Genomic DNA, 23,816 nt, shown 5'->3' with positions numbered 1-23,816 from the left:
AGCCTCATTCGTGTGAGGTTTACACTGGACATGAGAAATTTGGAAACAATATGGTAACACGCTAGTGCTTTATGCTAGTCGCTCCTCAGTATCGCTCAGGAAGGTTGGAGATACCGGAAAAACAATATGTGACAGTATGTGATGAATTCCTGGACATGCATAGCCTTTTGATCATTCTTTATACCATCAGTCTGTGAATTTCATTTAAAGAGTGTAAAGCAATATCATTAAAGAAGTTCAAACTACCCTTGCAAACAATAAAAAGAGATCAAAATTAGATGACCTAAAAACCATTTGACAATTTAGAAATGGTGTTCGCTGTTGAAATTCCTGTTATTTTGCTAAAAAAAAGTGATCCGTAACAAAGTATAATTAAGAAGCCAATGAGAGGATCATTGATTTTTCTGCACTCCGAGCAAACTAAAGTCAGAACGTTCTGACGGAGAGCAAAAACAAACTCACTCCTCATTCATGTACGTCCACAAACACAGCCTCCCTTCTCATCCAGCACACTCCATTTAAGAGCATTTGCAGCTAGAGAGGAGAGAACCATCTCACTGACCGACGGCATAACCTCCATTGGGAGGTTAAGTGCAGTTCTAGGGAAATGCTTTCCCGGAAGTTTTGTTTCTGACCAACCAGTGAGGGACCAGATTGAGAAAGGCAATATTGACTTTTGTTGTTGTACTGCAGTTACGAAGCTACAGCGTCAGTATGAAGTTTTACTCTTAAAAAAAGTGAACGCTGTTCATTAATGGGGCCATACTGTGTGTCATCCATCAGTTATATATGACCGAAGAATGGCTAGTGTGACAGGCTATATATCCTCTATATGAACAGTAGATTTTACAAATACATTATGCCCGCATTCGGCAAGCGCTGTGAGATCCTCCACTTCCCAGAACAGTTCCTAGAGCACGACACTGGGGAGCGGCAGTAGTGGGTTTTGTGGCCAAAAAAACACCAAAAGACTGTATTGAGTTGGTTTTGTAAAAGATTTTTTAAACTTTGGAAAGTACCAGCAGTTTCCCCCTGTCATTAGTGTCAGACATCCCATCAAACACAATGCGCTTCCATGTCGTGAGTGTGGCAACTCTCGAGATGTGAATAACCGTGAGATTGCGGTAGTAAACAAATACGGTGCCCGCGAACAGCGAGCTACGCCTGCAAAAGTGTTGGAAAATTGTGAATTTTGGTCATATTCGGCATCATTACCGGGCGGAAACACACTTTTCGTGGAACCTAGTGTGATGACACTATAAGTGGGGCAGTATACAGGCACTAATAATCGGAGACTCAGGGCGTCCTGCTGTGAATGCAGGAGGGCGTCCATTTTTTTATGGTTTGCAGTTTAGACGCCCCCCTGAAAGGCTAAAAGCCGGTGACTGATCCAAGTATGAGCTTCATGTTCTCAGCGGAAATCTTCACAATCAGCTGCTTTGCGGGTTCGCTGCTAACTGTTGAATAGACTCACTGTATGTTGGTGACAGGCAGGAGATGTGCCTTAGGATGTCCATTCCACAGTTTGCAGTGAGCTCACAGAGCAGCAGTCTGAGACTTCAGCTGAAAACCTGTAGCCAGTTAGCATGCAAGCGTTTAGCAGAATGCACCCAGAGCAAAGTCTCCCTTATTTCAGTCCTGGGATGTGCGGTACTCATGAGTCATGTGGAACCCAAATTAGACGTAAATAAAGTAAAGCGGTGGTGTTTGCTGACAAAGCACAAGACCGTGAGACTGTCAAGTGAGCAAGTGAGCGAGCAGCGCACTGGATGTTCGCAAATGCAGTGTGTGCGAAACATATGATGTTTTGATGATCAAACGATGCGGCGTCTTGTATCCATTCACTTTCTACATATGTCTTGGATTATATGTCTTGGATTTCATAAATATGCCGATGTGAAACCTTCAGAGTTACAAATTTGTGTTCAGGATAGTATTTATACTGTTGTCATGTTTTCCTGACTCTTTATTCTGAGATAGTTAAAAATGAAATTAAATATAGGAGCATATCATCCACAGAAAAGAAAACGCACGTTAATGTGCACCAATGAGGCGAATTATAATTACTCCATGTCCCATATCTCCGCTGTTCTTTATGGCTCGTCAACACTAAACGCCTCATGCATTGTTTAATTATCAGCAACTTCACAATTTTTGCCGCTCTCAAGAACGAGTATGGGAACTTTGGTGCACATCTGTGTGTGATGTCCCTGGGGAGCTGCTGTGCTGGGCCGCTGTTGCACACAGTTTCGGTAAAGGTCTGCTGGGAGGCCTTGATTCTATTCCAACATGTTCTGCTCCACCAACTGCACAATTAGGGACAAGAGGGCACTTTCAATTTTGAGAGGAGTGAGATGGGAGTAAATGAATCTCCTTTCACAAAGCCCTCTGGTTTGTTTTTGTTGTTTTTAACAATGTCAACAAAAAAATAAATAAATATTTTGAAGGACAAAATTACATTTATAGCATCTCTTCAAAGGCAACACATTCTCACTCCAATGGCATCAAACAGCTACTATTTTGAGTGGACTTCTGCGTCCAATGCACATTGCATGATAGTTCATAGGTGTTGCAACAAAGTGGAATGTTTCCCTTCCAGTGTGGTGTTCCAAAGGTAGGAGCTACTTCACAAATCCGGCTGACAATTAGAATCTCTCATCACTGGCTCAACTTGGTACTTGTCACTCAGTATACATTTCACATTGTATGACAGTGAGGTGCTATATATGCCAAGTGACATCAATGACCGCAAAGAGGAAATGGAGCGTTGTTCCATGGCACAACCTCAACCTACGTCTTTCTTTTACTGACGACTTACTGCCCACAGCACTAGGAAACTGACACCAAATGTGTCAAAATGCCACACACATGTCTGACTGCTGTGTTATTCAAGGTTGCAAAAGTCCAGTTGAAAATAGTCCCTATGAGACACTGGAGGAGTGAGAACGTGTTGTCAAAAGACTTGACTTCAGCTACCAGTTTTAGCAACCTCACCAGTCACTCGTAACCATCAAATAACAGCAAGAAAAGTCACCGTGCAAACCCTGCCTGTCGTTACCACACTCCGGCGAGATCGCGAGTCTACGGTAAAGAGTGCAGCATTCAAGTAACAGATTTTGAGTGCAATAATTAAATGGACTGTCCGAGCCATTCCTCAAGTTTCCTCTTTATTTGACCATTTTCATGTCAAGCATCAAGTGCAGCAGGCAAGTGTCATGTGCGATTCAAAGTCTATGCTTTCCAGCGACTGACTCCCTGCCTGAGAGATACATTGTACTCCATATTAACGCAGAACCCAGTCTTAATGTGGACAGATAGAAGCTCTGTATGTGTGACGTTTTGAGGATAGTGGGTGCCTCATTACTGTACACTGTGAACAGGGTGATATCTATCTATGAGTTTATTTAACTTTATAATTATACTGTTACTTACAATGTTTGAAGTCAATATTCTAGTCATTTAAGGTTCCTATTTTTATATCTCAATCATAAAAAAAAATGTATTCAAATCAATGGCTACATGTTTTAAATATTGTGTTCCGTTTTTTATTTTTCAATAAGTTCATCTTTATTATAGATGTTAATCTAACACATTTGACATTAAGGATAATATCATTTAGTGTATAACATTACAGTGCTCTGCTGAGTAACTACTCTTACAGTGAGGTAACTGAGTTACCACCTCAATTACTTTGTGGGAGAAGTAATTTGCCACTGTAACTCATTACTTTTTAAAGGAAAGATGACCAACACTGGCCACAGGCATGTTCTCTTCTCAGCTATAGGGACACAAGCATCAACTCTCTATGACTGTTGGCCTGCAAAGAAACCAGTGTGGAACTGCTGATCCAGTTTAAATTGCTTTGGATGACTGACATCTCATCTGACAAAACAAAAGTGCTGACATAAACTTGGCATTAAAACACCTTGAGCTTGGCATTGAAACTCAGTAAAGTAAAAAAGAAAATAATAGAATTAAGTACAGTGACAATTCCTGGCCAGCTTCTATAGTGAGCAATGCAGGATTGATCCCAATTGGTTTCTACAAACGCTGGGATTGATGGACTTCAACCAAGAGCGTCAGTCCCAGTGCTACACTCTCAAGTCATAACATGGTCTCCTCAGTACTCCTGGCGTACGGCCACAGCATCACCAGACAGCATGTTCATCCAGAAACACATCATCTCCAATCAGAACAGTTTGGCACAGAGAAGGCCACAGTGATATTCCATCATCGTGCGAGAATTGTCGCAAAAAAAAAACTCATTAATTGTGATTCAGGAAACAGAAAAGCCTGGAAAATAACTGGGAAACCCCCAAGATACACACAGAGGAGCCATATTCAAATAAGCTGCAACAGAAATATCTTCAGGACAATGAGGAGGGAACACCAGGAGAAAACCTGGTGAGCGTCTGCCCTTCCCATGAGATCTATTTTCAGTGGAAAAAAAAAAAGGGTGAAATCCATAAATTTGAAACTGGGACACCCATAAAGGAATTATCCTTAATTGACACGAAACAGGATCTGTGAGACAATGAGACTGTAAATCTCCATATTTTATGGAGATATGACGCTGCCTTCTGAGTTAAAAAGAGAGTCCAGGCGGGGTTTTACTGATTCTAACTGGGTCAGCTGAGAAGCCACTTTGTACTGAATGATTGAACAATGGGCAGGAAATAACGTGTGTGCTGTTTCTTTTAGATGTTCACATGGCTATACAGTTGTGAACTGACAAGAAAAGTCAAGTTACTCATATAAAACATTTATATCCACCCCCCCCCAAAAAAGAAAAAAAAGAACAGGAGTAGAACAAAGGTTTTTAAGGTTTTGACATCCAATGACGGATATTGCTATTATGTTTTCTTCTTTCTGTTTGGAAAAACTGACATGATGGCTGGACGATTTGGGAAAAAATGAGAATCACAAACAAATTAACCTCCCTCCACAGTTGCGGTTAATGCATGAATATCCCAATCTCATGCCCTGAATAGCTACACAATAAGTGTTGTCGTGTTATTTACTCTTCAGGAAGACACTATGCCTTTCATGCAATGGGCTGCAACAACTAGCAGACTGAGTTGACTATCATCCACTAATCCGTTTGTCAACGGGGCAAAAAAAAAACCAATTCAAACCACATTTTGAGCAATTAAAATGTTTAGTTTCAAAACAGTACTTAACTCTTTACAAGAGTTACAAATTGTTAAAATTGTTGTGACTAGTCGACTCTCAATAAGGTTGTAATTCAACACAAAAATAGTCTTAGTGCAACAATTTACATCCATCACACTGGTGATGTTAATCCAGCATCTACAACCTCAGAGGAGAGACACAGAGCAGCTCTGTCTCAGCTAGCGACGAACCACAATTAGCATTGCATGGAGCAACGAGGCCTTGATATACAGTTGCCTCAAATGTATGTTTATTTGGGTTTGAAAACAAGATTTTGGAATGGCTATAAAGCGCTGCAGGACACACTGGAAAACAGAAAACGGGGGGAAACTGAAGCAACCAACATGGCAGCTAAGTGTTGCTTGAAAACCAGTAACTCTGACCGTGTTCTAGACTGAGTGAGTACATGATGAATGTTCAAATATGACCTCAACAGACTTTTACCAAGTTGCTGTTGAGAGAATTTTTTACAGTATTGAAAAATAATCTCTCTCAAGTCTGACAGTCTGCTGCAACACTGAACATACACATTTCAGAATGGAAAAGTATATAGAGATCAGGCATACAGTGAAGTGTTTATCTGAAGCTTTCCGTGTATTCCACCTTAAGAGCAAGGTTAAATCTCAAAACACTCTAGAACAACCTGATTAAAATACATTGCTTCATGAGTTGACTGAAGGGTTGGTGCAGTTCGGTGAGTGGTGGCGACACAGTGATAAAACATGTCCTTTATATGTGTTCATCTCCGGGCCTCCATTTCAAGGGTGATAATCGTGATGGAGAGCCTCCGAGATCATGCTTTTTTTTTTCTCCCACCTCTTCTTGTTCCTTATCCTCCTCCTCATGTCGCTTCGGAGAGAAGAAAGTAAGGCCCCATCTGTATTACCAAATTACCCCGTGGGTCTCCGTGAAGAAGAAAGGGCTTTTATGGCTGTGTGGCCCAGCAGAATGACTAATGCGTTACACATTGTCATCTGTGATGAACACAAACGCAATGCACCAATCCCAGAGGACTACTCCCAAATTTTGAACTGCCAATGCTGCAGGTATCACTCTGCTGTTACACACCACCCAGGGGTTATGACTCACACAATTATGCAGTATATGAACATTTTAATCACATCGCGCTCACAGAGGCAGTTGGCTGAATATCATGTCGGTTACCAAAGCAGATGTTGTCTCAACTGTTTGATGAATAGAATTCATGGCGTTCGAGGATAAAGCTGACTGATGGTCCGATGGAAGGGATTTAGAACTGACTGAACCTTTTATTGCGTTGCTGTGGACACTTTGCTCACACCAACTCTTGTCTCACTCTAAGAACAGAAGCATGTGCAAATAATCTGGATAATGATTTGCTAATAACTTAGAAGCAGTGTGAGCACCATTATCACAATGTCTACTCACGCTCTGTATCAAACTTCCTGCTCGGATTCCTGTTTGACTTCATGTCAAACTGAGAAAATGTTTACAACGATGGAGACGCATCGTAAAAATCTCCTCACTGACCTCCGTATTCACCACAAGCAGCACTTTAAGTCTGCCATGTTGGCGCCATACAACCAGTCAAAATTCGGGTCGGTCACTCTGGTCAGCAAGAATCACCCGAAGGAAAATAATGGAACAATGGAGATGATCAAGAGAACAACTCGCAAATTCCTTCATGCTTGGAGGCAGCTCTGTTGACGTCGCGTTGCGCATCAGTCACTTCGTCAGCCGCAGCCTGAATTACAAGATGACCATCTGCTAAAAATGGAGGGAGGCCAAGAAACAGATGTTCCTCCTGACTCAGCCAAACCAAGGAATGTTGCACAATGGCTTAGTCGCCTGTATCGCCTTTTGGTAATCTGCTGCTGCCTGTACTTTATGAATCTATACAGCAGATGAATGAATGAAAAACAGGGGTCAGCCCAAACCAAATAACCAAATGTACCCTTTTACAGTCAACAAATCTTTATTCACCAAATAATCTAGAGCCTTCCGTTTCCATTATTCTACTTTAGTTACTGAACTGTAAGCCTGTGACAGACGGACAATAATTCATTTGATGTGTGTTTATTTTTGTTTAAGGATTTCTTTTTTAATAAAAATATTTTTTTAAATGTCAGACAATTCAATCAATATTTACCTTCTTTGAAAAAGGAACATGTTTAAACTTGTATTCTGGGTGATTTATGATATTAAAAAAAAAAAAAAAAAAAAAAACATAAGTCATATTCAGTAGTGGCCACATGTTTCATTTGTATTTGGCTTCAGCCACAATTTTTTATTTTGGTGTATCGCCAGCTTTCATTGTGATCAGCAACATTTTCTGCTGACATCTTAAAAATTGACTATAAAATGGCTCCAAAATCTATATATTGGTCACTTGAATAATAAACTTCAATACCTTCCACCGTCATTTAGCTTATAGTTGGAAACCATAAATAGTAGTTTGGAAGCATCATAGCAAATTCATTGCTTTAAAGGGTGGAAAATTAGTTTGTTGCATTCAAAACGTGGAGCTTTTAAACATGAAAAAAAAAATGGTACTATTCAATTTCAAACAGTCATTTTGAAATGCATCGTTCATCCTGTCTTTAATGTGTTGTGAAATGGGACGAAATGACGCCACCAAAGCATATAGCTAAAAAGGGCTTTGCTACTGCAACGGAAACTGGATTGTATTATGAATTACAGTAAATATACAGACCAATCTTGACATATGATCGCAGCGTTAGTGAAAATGAGAAGCCTCCATTTTGTGTGGTTTTGTACAGGAAAAGCATGAGAGATTTCAGTCGCTCATGCTTTGCGACAACTGTGGCAGTAAATATGATGCACACAACAACCAGATATCATTTGTGTCAAAGGTGTGGACATGAATTGTCTCCCACAGCCTCTGACAGTTAATCTTTATTTATGTGACTGCAGCAGACTCCACCTGGGAAAGATCCTTTTTCCTCTCCCTGTTCTCGTACTTCTGCTGCCTACGCACACACAATTACCAAAATATATCCAAATTGTTCAGAAGCAAGGAGAAACACAGAACCAGGCAACGACCTGATTCGTGAAAAAACTTGTGCGCGACGGTGCTGGCTAAACAAATCATCCGAAAGATAAGTTAAATGTCAAATGACATCAGTGCACTCAGACCAGACTTTGCAATTTATCACCAAGAATTCAACATGTTGAAGAATAGAGCACCCATTCAGTCAGTCAGATGAAGCTCCGTCAGTCGAAGAGAGGGGTAGGCTGTATGGAGGTTTGATACCCAAAGAACTAAGAACTAACCCACATGTCTAAAAAACAAAACAATTCATAAAAATTCACCGATCATGAAATGGCACAAATGACATCGACAAAACAAAGGAGGGGAATATTTACTGTAAGCAGCACTAACCATTTTTGGAAAATTTGTTTTTGGCGCCGCCAGTGGTAAAGGAGTGTAATTGCAAACTGTGGTTAAAAACTGAATCTCCAGTTCCGCCTCCACCGTTATATGTGCGTCAGTTTATGAGGAGAGAACATCATATAATGCACTAGCACCGTCATCCTAGTCCATGACAAAGATGTTTCTCTTCAGATGTTCTTCTTCAATTCGATGATTCCCATGTCGTCGTGCACCAATGGCAAATGTTGCAGTTTTGTACATCTTGCGAGTCGCGATATTCACATTGCATTGTTTGACGTGGAATGGAAGAGAGCTGTTATTGATGTGTGGCGAGGGACGTTTTTGGTGGAATCAAAGAATCATTCATGATATTAAGTGAAAGCATCAGCTGGTGGTTTGCTGTGATATTGTATTCATCTTTTGCAAAACTGTCCCCCATTACAAAGTGATATTTAATTTTAATGATAAAAAACAATTAGTGTCTTCTGAAGTTGCTTTTTCATGACTCATCATAGATGGGTTCTTGTCACTTATTGATATGTTATTAAAATTATTATGAGGCCAATATCATGCTAATTCTCCGCAAACAAACACGGCACGTTTTACAAGCATCTACCAGAGAGAAGATGCAGCTTCACATGTGTGTATCGCAAACAAATAGAACTACGGCTTCGCCTTCAGGTCCCAGCTGCTTGCTTGTAGATTCACACGCTCTTGAGCTGCTATAAGTCACGTGTCTGTGCCATAAGTTCCACCACTAGAGCAGCAGATGGCGCTGTTTCACAAACAACACGATTGCACAGACAAGACAGGTCAAGACAGTCAAAATCTTGAAAGACTTGACAGATGTGAATTCATCTTTGGCTCATTTATAGCCGTTATTTATAGAAGAAGTAGTTATGGAGGGGCAACAGCTAAGATTTAAATAATGAGTTTGTAACTACTCTTATTTACAATGCTAACGGAGTATTTGTGAATAGTCCTTTCTCAAAATCTAGTGCAAATTTAAGCCTGAATTCACATCAAGTGGGGCATTTTTTTCTTCTGTCGGTCAATATGCCGATCTCACCTGTGTTGGTTGTGACACAGCGCCGTCTTCGGCTCTGGCAGCGGAACTTTTGGCACAGACATGTAACTTTTGAGCTACGAGAGCAGGTGGATCTACAAGCGAGTGGCTGGAGCCTCGCGCAAGCTCTTGTGGAGCCGTAGTCGTCCAAGTGTTCTATTTGTTTGGGAGACGTCACACACTTGCAAAGCTTCATCTGCTCTCTGGCAGATCCCTGTGTGCTCATGAAACGTGACGTGTTCGTCTGCAGAGATTTGGCTTCATAAACGAAAGTAATAATGACGTCCACATGACTCCATACTGTCTTGTATTTTGGTAAACAAGAGATGTGTTTCATGGCTCTTTGAATGCTTTCCCTGCAGTGCTTCAAGAGGCAAAAAGAACAGCAACTGGCTTCCAGAACGACGCGCAGGGCGCCATGTGCACTGCTGAGAGGGACATCAGCTGCAATCAGGCAGATGCCGAGACATTAAAATTATTTCGACACAGGTGATGTTTACTGCCCCAAAGAGCAATAATATTTAACTGAGTTACATTTGGTTGATTTCCTCAGATTCTTGTCACACAAACAAAATGAAGTCTCAAGTAAAGCCTGCAACAAATTCAGTATAGAGACCATTGACTTTGGTGGCGACTGGTTTCAGCCGGAGCACCGATTTCTTATTTCTTTATATGTACAACAGAACAACACCAATAACGTGTCCGGAGTTACTGCCTAGCTGCTGATGTATCTGACAAGTAGTGCTGGTCAGTGAATCGATTTTTTATTGGGATTATGATAATGTCTTTCTAAAATTATGAAGATGTGATAATCGTCAAGAAACGATTGTCCCGATGCACCCAGGTGCTGCACCATGCCTTGTCCTGGGAAGCTATTCTGGAAGACACAGTGAGCCCGCTACACAGAGGGAGCCCCTCACTGCGAAGCTCTGCCTGTCAGCGAGAGAGCTGGAGCCTCTGTTTACACGTCGTGGGGGACTCTAATATTAGCCACTGTTAGCTCCCGACTCAGTCGTCCGAACAACGGCGGCAAGGTTTTCACCATCAGAACCTCTGAGGAGCAGACGCTCATCCAGCGTTCTGAGTCACAACAGCAGTGAAAAATGACTAGAAAAGCTTGGAATGTGAATTAACAGCGTACAACATCGGAAACACCAACCTCATCACGAAATATTGTCTCCTGCCTCCACTGTTGACGAAAGCCAGACCATACAGATCGGTGTTTATTTAACCTACATGACGAAGGTTAAATAAACTGCTCCATTATTATTTATATTTTAAGCATTGTTTTATTGCGGTTTATTGATCAATAAAGTCTGAAAGTTCAATAACAGCAAAATCCTAAATCGCTGAATAATCATTTTAATAATCATGATTATGATATGAATCAAAATAATCACGATGATCATTTTTGCTATAATCATCCGACCCTACTGACAAGTGTCACTGGCTCAGCGTATTATATCTCTGGTTTTTGAACGTCCTATGCTTTGTGGTGAGCAGGGTGGCGAGATTTGTGTTGGGGCGAAATATATATAACTGTAGTCGCTCCATGACTTCAGCTCTGTAAAATATTGCATTCCTCTACAACGTTGTAATCCTGTAATTCCAAGATGATGATATGGTAACGGACGGACACGTGTCTCCTGCAGTCCATGAACGCATCACGACTGGATAGGGAGTGGTAATTCGGTTTTGGTAAGCTGCACATCTGCCAGTTCTTTAACACCTCACTCCTGTGACACTACAATATGTTTGCTGCTGCGTGCAGTGGATGGCTGTGGTAGATAAATTCGGTAGATAGAATCATTTTCCAAAAAATGAATCGCTCAATGCTGTAAAATTAGGGATATCGCTGGTACCCTTATAGACTAGAAGTGAAGGCAAGTTGCTCTACGATCAGCAATGCAAACAAAGAATGACAAATAAATGTGCCCCTCTGTTAAAAACAAAAATGTAAAAATTTTCCTTATGTTTCTGAAGTAGTGAGAAAATGTATGTCAATGTGTAAGGTTTATTTGGTTTTTTTAATAAATAAAAATAATGGCTAAACATCTTAAAAGAAGCAAGATTCCCTTCCAACTCAACAAACTACTTGATGTTCAGAAGCATCGGATCAGACGAGTCTCTCGAGTCCTCAAGCACATTCTTGTTCTTCAGCAAGAGTTCATGGCTACAGAAATAAACCAAACGGAAAACTTGGCTAACAGTTTATGTGTCCTTTATTTCCATTCACGCTAAGAGTATAAACAAATACGACTGAAACTTTATTTATTAAAAAAGACAGAATAATGATGCGGATTTTTTGCAGCTATGAACCAGTGAGGAACATAGAATCGAGGGGAATATGAGGTGAATTTTTCATGAGCTACAGTTTACCTTAGACCAGGTGAAGGGATTACGATGCACCTTCTTCCTGGTCTGGGATTTTCTGCCGCCGCAGCACCCGGCTCATGCGGCCTTCTTGGGGCAGTTCAGAGCTGTCTTCCAAAACTGTTGGCTCAGCAACTTGACAGCGGCTCTGCAGCCGAGGATAAGATGAGATTTTAGAAAGTTAAGATTAAATTCGAAAAACTTTCAGACTGTGTGATCGGCAGAAGTAAACAATGCCGACATTAATTCTGGGTGAGTGCCGGGTTTGAGCGCAGACAGCAGAAAAACCCCTCTGATTGTTTTGTGCACGTCAACAGGGGTAATTCAAAGCGGCGTATTTACTGCTTGAACGTATTTGCTCACCGAGTCTAGCGCTTATAAACAAATGTGATTTCATTTGATGGAGTGGCTTCTCCTGGTGACCCTCCATGACAAGACTCAGACGGAGAAAGCAGTTTAATTTTATTGGATGGACAAGGGAGATAAAAATGTGCATGTGCCTCTCAAATTCATCTCATGTTGTTTTATAGAGAAGTTAGTGGAGGTGGTTGGAGCAGCAATAAATGAGGTCTGTCTGCTGAAGACCTCTCTGTTGACCCACAAACACCTTGCCTTTCATTTCCGTTTCCTCCAAACTGAGCTTTTAAAGAATGTTCTGAACATTGATTTGGCCACACCTGATGTTCTTGCTCTCTCCTGTGTGGGTTTGTTTGATTCTGCAGCCAGCTTGTTGTGGTCCTTGTAAATGGGATAATGAGGTATACCAACAAAAGAAGCTGATGTTGTCGAATTACTTTTGTTCCCATAAAGGTGGGAGGTAAATACCATTACATTAAAGTACAAAGACATGTTGTAGGTTTCATTTCATATACTATTGAGACGATACTTATGGACTTGATGAAAGAGCTAAGAGTGATCTGCTGACTGCTCTGTAGCTTCCAACACAGTTTGAGTTCTAGCCTCAAATGTAATATCACCAGAATGGTGGTTACTTGAATGGCTGTCAGTCACCGGCCAGTCGAAGGACAGGTGTGAACCACACAGTTTTTTTTTTATTTTTTTATTTTCAATGCCTGTTAGAAATGTCAGACAGATACATCTGATCACTTTTATTGCTAACAACCAACCATGGTAAACACAGCTGTAAAACCTTGAGATGGTTGCCCAGGTGGAAAGCTATTGCAATACAGCAGGGAGTCAGCGCTCCTCCGCTATGCTTTCTGGGTCACTGTGCAATGTGGGGTAAGATTGTATTCATTTCTGTCACTTTTAAATGTGTGGTCAGATTGATTCAGGCCGTCCAACATGTACCCATGACATCACAATAAGCTTAGCCTTCCGTGATAAACTCCCTTGCCCAGAGGAACACAGGGATCAGATCGCCTCTGTTATTACTCATTTTAGCTTTCATTTTACGCTTTCTTCAGCAAGCAATGAAACAGAGTTGATCAAACCATATTTGAATTTGTCAGATGAGACATTTAAGACATGCATCTTTGTCGTTTTTCAGGCAGCCGAGAACATTTGGCCGTGGCTATGTGGTGTCTCGAGCTTACAGATGGTAATACGGACCATCGCAAATATATAACCATGTAATGAACCGTATGAAGAGCATATCCCAAAAATATATACTCTGAAATCTGTTCATAATATTTGGCATCACCTGAGTACATAGTACTCAGGCGATCACCACTCCTATGTTGAATGTCTGCCCAGGATACAGAGCAGAACATAAGAACTAGCAATTTCAAAACATTCGGCAGTTGGAAATTGTAGGGCTGTCACGCTAGCTGCAGAAGACCTCATCCAAAATGGTTTACTGGAGTTCTGGGTGAATTTCAACACCTTCTCAGCTCCACTGTGGGCAGATAATAATAATATAATATTCAAGACAAGACTAAACAAGTCATTTCTAATCAAATGGGTTATTTCCAGTCCTAGCAACTTTACAATCCTGTGTTGTGTAGGACAAAACATATCATTATGTTACTGTTTATCTATGTCTCAATATTATTGTCTGAGTCTATGGGTTGGACAATTTAATTTTCAAAGGGGTCACATGATCTACTGTGACTTTTTTCAGAATTCCCTCTCATATTGACACGTTTTATCATAGATATCAACAAAGCGTCTTTTTGTCTGTCGGTCTGTTTGAGAAAAAAAAAACTCAAAAAAACAAGCAAACAATTGCTTGCTTTTTTCAGTAGTTATCCGTGAGCTGGTTCTGTCTGCCATGACTGTTTCCTCTGTTTAGCAGCGGTAGTTGGACTTTGTTTTCGTTCGTCTGCCATGATTCTTTATTTTTTTGGACTGTGTGAGTCTATTTTATGCTACCACTGTCTGTGTTTGCTTACTTGTATTTTACATCATTTTAGCATCATGCGTTACGTCTCGTTGCTCTCAGGCACCCAGACCGCAACCCAAGTGCCTGAGAGAGTTTTGAAGTTTCCCATTGCCGTAATGACTTCCCCAGCCTCTCACTCTAACCTAAGCATCCAAAACAATTGGCTCACCTTAACCAGAACCAAACTGAAACCTAATTATAATGACCCAGTTATTTTGAAGTCATCATCCTCAAACTGGCGCTTACCTCGCGGGGTCCGGCCAAACGCCGCCACAATGTCCCTCTCAAGGATAGTGTTTTGTGAAGAATTGTTCCCCACAAAGCAGGATACTCCGAGGACCTTAAACACTGTCATTACGCAGCAGAGGCACGGCTTCATGTCAAGCTTTGGTGATATTTCGATAACTAATTTTGTCTGCTGAAACAGGTGGCATCAGTTTACATCACATTTTTTTTGTATAAAGCCATTATTGAAAGCACAGAGTCACATCCAAAATAATACATCAAACTTCAAAATGCATTCAACAAATTGCAAACAGTTCGGTCTAAAACTCTTCCGTTTTTCCTGGTCACAAGAGGAAGCGGATCAGATGGAGGGGCCGAGCGAAAATTCATGGTATACCCAAAAGATGCAGCCTAATTAGACGCCGCGTCCATCAAGTCAACAATGAATAATGTATTTGGTCGCTCTCTGGTGGAATCACAACACTGATATGTGACGATAAGCAACACCACGCCACTTATTATGCAGTGGCAACAAGTCATGTAAAGATCAATGGAGGAACCAAGTCCATGGAGATGCTGAGCAGAGACCCCACTGTCACCACCACCACCACCTGGCTGTGATCCTTTAACCACCTACAATTTTCTCACAGACTGAAGCCAACATAAGAGGTGCTGAGATCGATAAAATGCTCACCGCTAACAGGGATGGGGAATGTGTCAGGCATGATCCCAAGCATGCTCATCCTTATTACCAGTTAATGCTCTCCACTTTGCTATCTGCCTGCTCTCTAACAGGCTGCATGACTGAGCCATTCCTCTCTGCTTTCCTATTTGCTCAAGAATGCTGTAGGTGTGGTACATGTATGTGAGGCTGTGCAACGATGCTCTCGCTGTTGAGAGGGAAGAAGGAAGTCATTTTAGTTTCTCAAGATGATCAACGGGACCCAATCATTTCAACACTAGATGACAAACTTTAAGTAGGCATTCGACCTGTACATTGCTCTTCACAGTTACTTGTATCTTTTCAGAAAATGTATGCAACTGTGCATCAGTTGTCAAAATTATCAACACTTTTCGGGTGAATCGATACTCAAACGTTGTGTGCAGATATGATACTGATTTGCCGTGGTATCGGTACTGCTAGGGTTGTCACGATACAAAAATTGCAAACTCAATATCATCAAATATATACATGAAATAAAAAACGCTGATCAACTAAATACATACATAAAATAGTCAGGGAAAAATAAAGCATTACAACAAGAGAATCACACTTTGACTTGCAGCGCAGCAGCAGACACCATGACGACTGTTAGCAAAGCTTCCGTTCCTCACCATACTTTACTACTGCTGAATGAACTTTGGTTTTTTTATTATTAGCCATTAGCCGCAGCTTTCTGGCTTGAGCTCACTAACCTGATTCAAATGCTCTTTGTTCGACTTGCAAGTAAAGTTGACTTGCAACTAAACACAAGAAGTCACAGTCAGAACAAGTACTTATATTTGGGTTTATTTTTGCATCTATTTCCACTAAGTAGAAAAAGGGATTATCTTGGGTTTTATTTTATTTCACTCTTATTTTATTAATCATTTAGTTGATCTGTTTTTGTAACTACTAAACTGTTTCAATGCATCTTACATATTCATTTGGGACATCGTGGTATTGACAAATGGACTGAGTACCAAATATCTTCCTGGGAAGCGTTATCAAATTTGCAATTTTAGTATTGTGACAGCATAAACCTTCTCAACTCGGAATGTGAGGTAAACATTCCTATTTGTTCCTCGATCTAAATATGTCACCAGATGAGAATAAAAATCAAGGAGAATCGTACTTTTAGCTGGCGTGGTGGCACCGCTGTGCCAAACGTCAGCTCTGCGAGGATCAAGGAAAAAAAGGCCTGCCAGATTCCAGCCGGGATCCAGGAACTGAGCCCGAAGGGAGGAGGGTTCATATTTTCAGGCAGCATGAACGTAATTCTGTTCATTTCAGGCAAGAAACTATCGACCTGTCAAGTGTTCTTCAGGGAGCTAAGTTGGCGTGTCGATGCATGTGGCTCAAATCAAATTCTCAGTGGCATCATTTCAGGGGAAACATGCAATGTCTTCATTTAAATCAATCCACACACTTTTCCTTTGAATATCACAATCAACACACTGAATGTGGAATTGAACACGCATATGTTGGAGTACTGCCATTTCCACACCCCCATTTAAATAGGCTAAACCTATTAACATGGGAGTCCTGAGAGTTCTCTCTCTCTCTCTCTCTCTCAAGTGCTCACATACTACTGAAATAATGATGACAAGTGATGGCATCACCTTGCCAGGCGCTTCTGAACTGAAGTTACAGTGGTGTTGTTTTCATTCGCATATACAAAATTTAACTAATTTAATGACACAAAAGGTGCGTTTTGTCTGCCATGTGTACAGGTTCACAAAACAATTATAGTGGACAAAGGAAACTTTTCTACTGTCCATCAACTTTGGGAAGATGCAACTGAGCAAGCCTCAGGCAGATAACAGACCCACCAGCCCCGTCTATAATGGAGACGTCTGCTGCCTTGAGGATACCAATTGGAGCCTCTTTGAGATGGAAATTCGATCAGAAAATGGCCTGGACTTATAGCTCAGCTCATTTTCATAACAGTGAAAAATAAATCTCGTATCTGTGACAACAGCAGTTATTCAGCTCAAGCTCAAAGAGTCAGAAACTTAAAAAAAAAAAAAACATCAGGTGGAGTTGGGCACTTGGTCAGAAACAAACAAAGCAATGTCGCTTCCAAACACTGACACCTCTTGGTTAGTTGGCTTGAGCACTAATGGGATTTCACTCTTGGGAAACAACAATACAGGCAATGATTTGGCAAACAACTCACAAACCCATGATTGAAAAGGTAGGGAAAGGATTAATGGGTAGTGAAGACTCAGAGCAATGAGACACATTTACATTTTCAAAAAAATGCAACTTATGACACACTAAGACAAGTTGTGAAACTTGATCCTGGATGGAAGAATGAAACAGCTCAACTATGTTGTAGAACATTAAGACAGCCAGAAATGGATAACACGAATTTACTCAGGGAAATCTGGAGTCAACAGGGGATTGTAAAAATGTGTAGCCTTCTATTTATGAGAACTACGTTGCCATGACGTAGGGGTGCACATGCTTGGACTGGGCAGTTTTGGCCTTCAATCCGATCTGCACTATCTGAATACACGCTGAACTAAAGTCCTTTGATATGTGCTGAGGTTCAGAAAGTGGATTTGACACTTCATTTCCACATTTAAGATGCAGTGAAACACAACTGGCATGCCCCATTATAGTGTACCATTTCAGCCCCACTCACATCACCATGCTACGACTGAGAGCTTTTAAACAGTCCATCAATCAAACTGAATATAACCCAACTCTATAAGACTTTCTTCATTTGCACCAATCCAGTGACACAATTTCCCAACATTGAACATAAAATCTACTTAAATGCAAAAGCCATTAACTTGTGAACCAAAGAGATTGTTAGGAGTGCGTCCATTATGCAAGTAGCTACCAGCTTGCAGCACAGATCAAAACCCACCATGTATTTATCGCAGAACCTTGAAAGTCAGTCCTCTTTATTTAAATCATTGATTCGTTCTGTGCAGAGTCAATTCAATACAGCAGCCCTTTACACTGAAGAAAGAATTCAAATGATTTATCCACAGTCACATTTCAAACCTCAACTATGACATGTATTTATCACAATTAATTTAAGATTAGGTGCCTGATATGTGAAATTATTACACTTGTTAAATGATTCGGGCAACCATGGAGAAGGTAAAGTACTTTTGAATCAAGCTTAAAAATTGCGCACAATGCAAATAGATACAGTGGTGTAATACAAACCTGCCGTCCTGGACTCACATGCCTTGGACCAGCAGCAGACATCCTTCTCAAGACAATGGCGGTAGATATTGCAGCAACCTGGTCAGCCACTGCTGATCAATAGCTTGTTAGCTATGGACAATAACAGCCATCAGTCACATTCAGCGGCCGCCAACACACACAATCTGCAACTAGATTAGCTAGCGGAGTTATTGTGCAGATGCCAGGAACTGAAACTGAACATGAACTCTGAGTGGATCGTTTATAGGGCGAGTCACGCTCTAAAATGAATCTGTAATGCAAAAGTGGACCATAAAACAACAAAATATTAGAGTGAAATACTCAACAAGGAATTAAAACAGCCAACAACTTGTCGCATTAAACATAAATTCACGGAATGTGTTCTTTTCGTTTTGGGTATCTCATTGATTATGTTCAGGGAAGCCATCTTGGATTGCGACTGGGAATGTTCCACTTGTTTACATTTAAGCACTCAAAATGTGCTGTTTTCGCCTGCGTGTCTGAAGTTCCGACACCACACACGGTCTCAGTTGCTGCTTCTCGGTCGTTTGTCTCCGCTTGGCTCCTTTAGCCCGCAGCAAATGCACCTATAAAGCGCACTTTGAGCTCTTTGATGTAAATAAAACGCCTGTGATTTCTTCGGTTTGACGCAGCTCAGTATATTGTTCGCAGAATGCTATTTAGCTTGTAAAAATCCATGTATTACCTGCATCATTGTATAAGCCGCAGGGTTCATTCCACAGGAAAAAAGTAGCAGCTTATAGTCCGGAACTTACGGTAATAGCAAGATAGGATTTTTTTGTCCATGTGATATGCCAGTTTATGATTGTGTTCAAGAATGATACGAAGAGAATATGTGTGACAAGAGAGGAGGCACATGATAGGTTAAAGTGGATGAAACTGCCCTGATGGGAAAATTCCGAAAGCAGAAGAAGGTTCAGGGTTAAAAAGCTTCGGATTTTACTGAACAATTTGTAACGACAAATGCTTTGTTTTAACTTGAGAACATTGCAATTGCAGCTTCCATGATCTGTTGCTGGCCATGAATTCAGTGGATCAATCTTCTTAAGAGACCCAGTCCATCATCTGTCAGTGATGTGCATCGAAACCACTGATCCTCTCTGAAGTCTGTTACACACAGTTTTCACCTTTGGGTCCATATACTGTTTGTGCCAAACTCTGGCTGTAACACCTTACTGTACCAATAGAAATGGGGGGTTCTGAATGCAAAACTACAGAACAATGGTCATTTGCAAAACAAGGTCAAGGTAAATTTTATTTTACACAGCTCACCCAAGTGCTTTACAACAACAATAAAAACAAATATGCAATGACAAATACAGAAGAAACAGGACTAAAATAGGCGCTTTCATAAACCTTGGATAAAACAGTATAAAAGAACACAAAATTATAAAAACACAACACAATAAAAACTGAAAAAAAAGACGCTCAGGTTGTATTAAACAATTGCAATTACAGTTAGAAGACCTCAAGCCTAAACATTTTGTCATAGAGTGGTGTTGTTCACTTCATTGACCAATAGATTCAAAACTATTCCCACGTAGCTGACTTGTGACCAACGGCCATGTCATTTTAAGTTACTTGAATGTTTAATGAGAATTCCAACCACCATAAATTTGTGCTGTAGCCATTCCATTGGTGGAATTGAGTCCAGCATTTGGATTCCCATGACCACATGAACATTACTTATAAATATTAATGTACTGTAATATAATACATATTACAAATATGATAATAAATGTTAAAAAGATGCTACAAATGTTTTTCTTTTACGACTCAGAACACAAAGATGTCAATCTTACTCATTCATTCTCTGTATTGAGAAAAAAAAAAAGATGTATATTTAATACTTTTTTTAAAGTCATAATTTGTGTGAAAACAATGTGCACAAGCATGCACTCAAAACACAGCAAATAACACAAGTCGTCATTAAGAACCAAGACACAATCGGACTCGGAGGTGAACTGCCCTTAATCTGTTCAAGTCAAGCACAACTCTTGTCGTCTTCTAGTGGGCGAAAAAGGGGGGTTTGGGTGTCTTCTCCTTCAAGTGGACCAGTCACCCAATTTATATGAAGATTAGACTCGCTGCCGACTTCACGGAACCGTAGGAGACAGAGTGAATGCAAACACTAGGAGCCAGATAATAAGCCTGTTGTGTTTCATCTGAGGCTATTTACAGTGTTTTCCACAGATTTGGGGGGTGTGACAGGAGGAGGAGGGTTTCAGGTGGTGAGGCTGAATGTTTGACTCAAGTTCAGATCGACAGACCCTTTCAATACAAAGCCTCACGTATCTTTACCTGTAAAACGCTCTTTACACGCTGGTTTTTATGAACAAGAATTTTACCTGTCTTCCTACTTAATTCTGCTTTGGTTACTTGGGATGAAACGTTTCCCACTAAAAAACTGTGAAACCATGGAGGAACTTCTTTTAAAAGGCAGAACTAATATTATTTTGTAAATACAAATCAAAACGATTCAAATTAATTGAGTGCTTTCACTGTTCCACATGGACAACGCTCTCATGCAGGACGGACAAAGTGGCAAGTTGCGCGGGTCACACAGCCTTTTTGTTATTAAATCAGTCAAATACATGTTGTTGATACAGAAATATTGTGTATACAGAGTGTTGCCGTCACAGATAAGGGTGAGTGAGGGAGACAGAGGTTTCAGGTTTGCAGTGGATGTTATGCAGCATTGTTGCCATTAAATCAGTCAAATCTATGATGGTGAAACGGAAACGTTGCCTCTGTTGATAAACATTTGAACGGTCCAGCAAATCTCGACGGTCACTCTTAACCATCGTGATCGCGTGATATTCTCCTGCTATCACAGGATCATATGAAATGATGATCCAGAGACATCTGCTACATTGTGCTGTTCTTGGTTGGAAACCTTGTCCACAACAAAACAAACAAACAGCACATCAACAGCTTGTGTGTAAAGTGGACGTGCAGCCTCAGAGCCAGTGATGGGAGCTGTTTCTTCATCTCAGCACAAACTTTCTAAATGCAGACACCTGCACAACAGAAGGGGCGTATGTTTTCGAATAATTGAATATTTTTATTTTTTTTTGCAATGGTCCCTTAAGACTAGGCCAGTTTTGACATCTAACAATAACAACAACAAATATTGGCTTCTACTTTACGTTCAGCTTTGTCTGTTAAGCTTATGACGCCGATGTGTTGACAAATCCATCAACATGACTGATTGTTTTGTTGTAAATGATGATTTAAGAACACTTGAATATTGTTAAATACTACTTTGAAACTTTTTATTATTTTTTAACAACATTTGCTCAAAATGTGTTGTGTCCTTTCATTTCTCCTTTGTGAAATGACCGGATGCACTTGACATTCTGGGTCGTGAAGGTCCTCAGTTATTTCTCCTGTTATTACATTAAGAGAGTGATGACAAACCTTTCTGTTACTATGGCGTCTCTTAAAAGTCATATTATAAAGGCTGCTATGTGGGCATCACAACTTCATCACACGACTTCATTATTTCCTAGAAAAACACCTAAAACTGTCACAAATGTCATGAATTAAATTAAAAAAAAGTCTGACAGACAAGTACTGAAGTACTGTGCAATAACTGAAGCTGCGGTTTAAATATACAAACAACCGCAGGAGAGCTGCAATTTAAACTATGTGAAATGAAAGTGCTTGATTCCTTGTATGTGGGTGTGCGTGCATGCAGGCAGGATTCATTTCAGCAGTTCTCAACTGAACTTGCCTTTTCTTTTCTTATACCAACTTAAATGTCCCAGATCTGTCTTTACTCGCTGTCATCTCACAGTGTGTGTTCCTGCGTGTTTGTCTGCATGTGTGTGTGGGGGAGTGTGTTTTTTTGGCACTTACTAGCGCACTCTCTTTCACACACTGTCCTGGGAAGACATTAACATTTGAAGAACGACAGCAAGGTTCGTCAGCTAGATCTAATCAAAGTTTCATCTTTAATGACGCCGGCAGCGCTGGAGGGAGGATCCCTTTCTTCTGAGGTAAACTGAAAACTGCACCAAGACCTCAGGGCTCAAGATTAAAATCAGTCACGCCGCTTCGGCCGCGGTATTGTTGCCAGTCAGACCTAATACAAAATATCCTCTTGTATAAATTAGGCAGATTCTCTACAAGTGAAAATGTAAGGTTCATATCTGATATTTCACATATTTATCCTGACAGTGTATTAGTATGTAAAACAACATCAGATGCTCAAAAATAAGATAAAAAAGCTGCATTAGATTGAAACAGGAATTTAGAGCTTCTAACCGCTGCTGTAAAAGTTGAGATTTCCCGCTCTTCTGATCCTCTCTCTACCAGTTACCCACAGTGCCAGTCCACCTCAAGAAAGTATCACAGATGAGTTCAGGAACACTCAATCGTACAACCACTCAAAAACATGGGCTTAATATTTGAGGTAAGTGTGCATTTTCAAGAACTTCCACATATCTAGGGATGCTCCAATCGATCGGCCACCGATCATGATCAGCCAATATCAGCCTGACCTTTTAGCTAGGAGGGCGTCTGGGCGTGGGACACCCCATTCTCAACCGTAGCTTGGTCGCCAGATTGCGGTGGTATATGGCGACATCTGGCGGCCAAGCTACAGTCGAGAATCGGGCGTCCATTTTTTCATGTTTTGCAGATGCCCAGATGCCCTCCTAGCTAAAAGCCTGGTGACCGGTGATTGCCGATCACTGCCTGTCATTGCCGATCACAACAACTGATCACGTGTGACAGCCGGCACTCTGATGAAGGCTTGCTGGCTGTGATGCGTCCACTCCTCCCTACTCGCTGCTTACTCTGCGGCAGCACGTCTGCTGTGAAGGTTCTTTCAATCTGTAATGCTAAGTTTGCATCCTGCAGCACACACATGGGAAAATGCTGTTCAGGGAAGCGCATTAAAAGGCTTCGACGCCATAAGATAAATACGCCATTTAAAGCACCAGCAATTGACAGAGCACAGAGAGTTTTGAGACGCTGGTTCCTCAGGCTGTTAGCGCAGCAAATGCTTAGCAACACCCGGCGGTCTGAGCGTGACATTCAGAAAGCGAAGCAAAAATAATTATTAATTTCACCGGGCTAGATGACCAGCCTTTCTCAGGTGGCGTTTAAGCGGAGTCAGAAAAGACTGAATCCATCGGTGTTTTGGAGTCGGGTGCAGCATTCGTTTGCCACCTGAATCTGAAATTGTGGAAACTTTCATAAATGCAGTGCTCTCTGTCTTGGTGTCCAACTACAAGCAGCCAGTATGTAAATATTTCATTGACACACCAAAGTCTAAGTAATGAAAAAATAAATGCAGATATACAATGCAGACTGTCTATAATTCCTGTTATGTGTGTCAGCGTGCATT

At 40.9% G+C, this 23,816-nt stretch overlaps 1 protein-coding gene across 2 annotated transcripts in view; it reads right to left on the bottom strand.

Moving 5' to 3' along the window:
* Positions 1–23,816, bottom strand: part of LOC128748178 (gamma-aminobutyric acid receptor subunit gamma-3-like) — a 103,160-nt gene that overhangs the window by 69,214 nt on the left and 10,130 nt on the right. The gene's annotated exons all lie outside the window — the stretch shown is intronic.

Source organism: Synchiropus splendidus, chromosome 1 (assembly GCF_027744825.2).
Source record: "Synchiropus splendidus isolate RoL2022-P1 chromosome 1, RoL_Sspl_1.0, whole genome shotgun sequence".
NCBI lineage: Eukaryota > Metazoa > Chordata > Actinopteri > Syngnathiformes > Callionymidae > Synchiropus > Synchiropus splendidus.
This window is presented reverse-complemented; position numbering and strand designations above follow the sequence as displayed.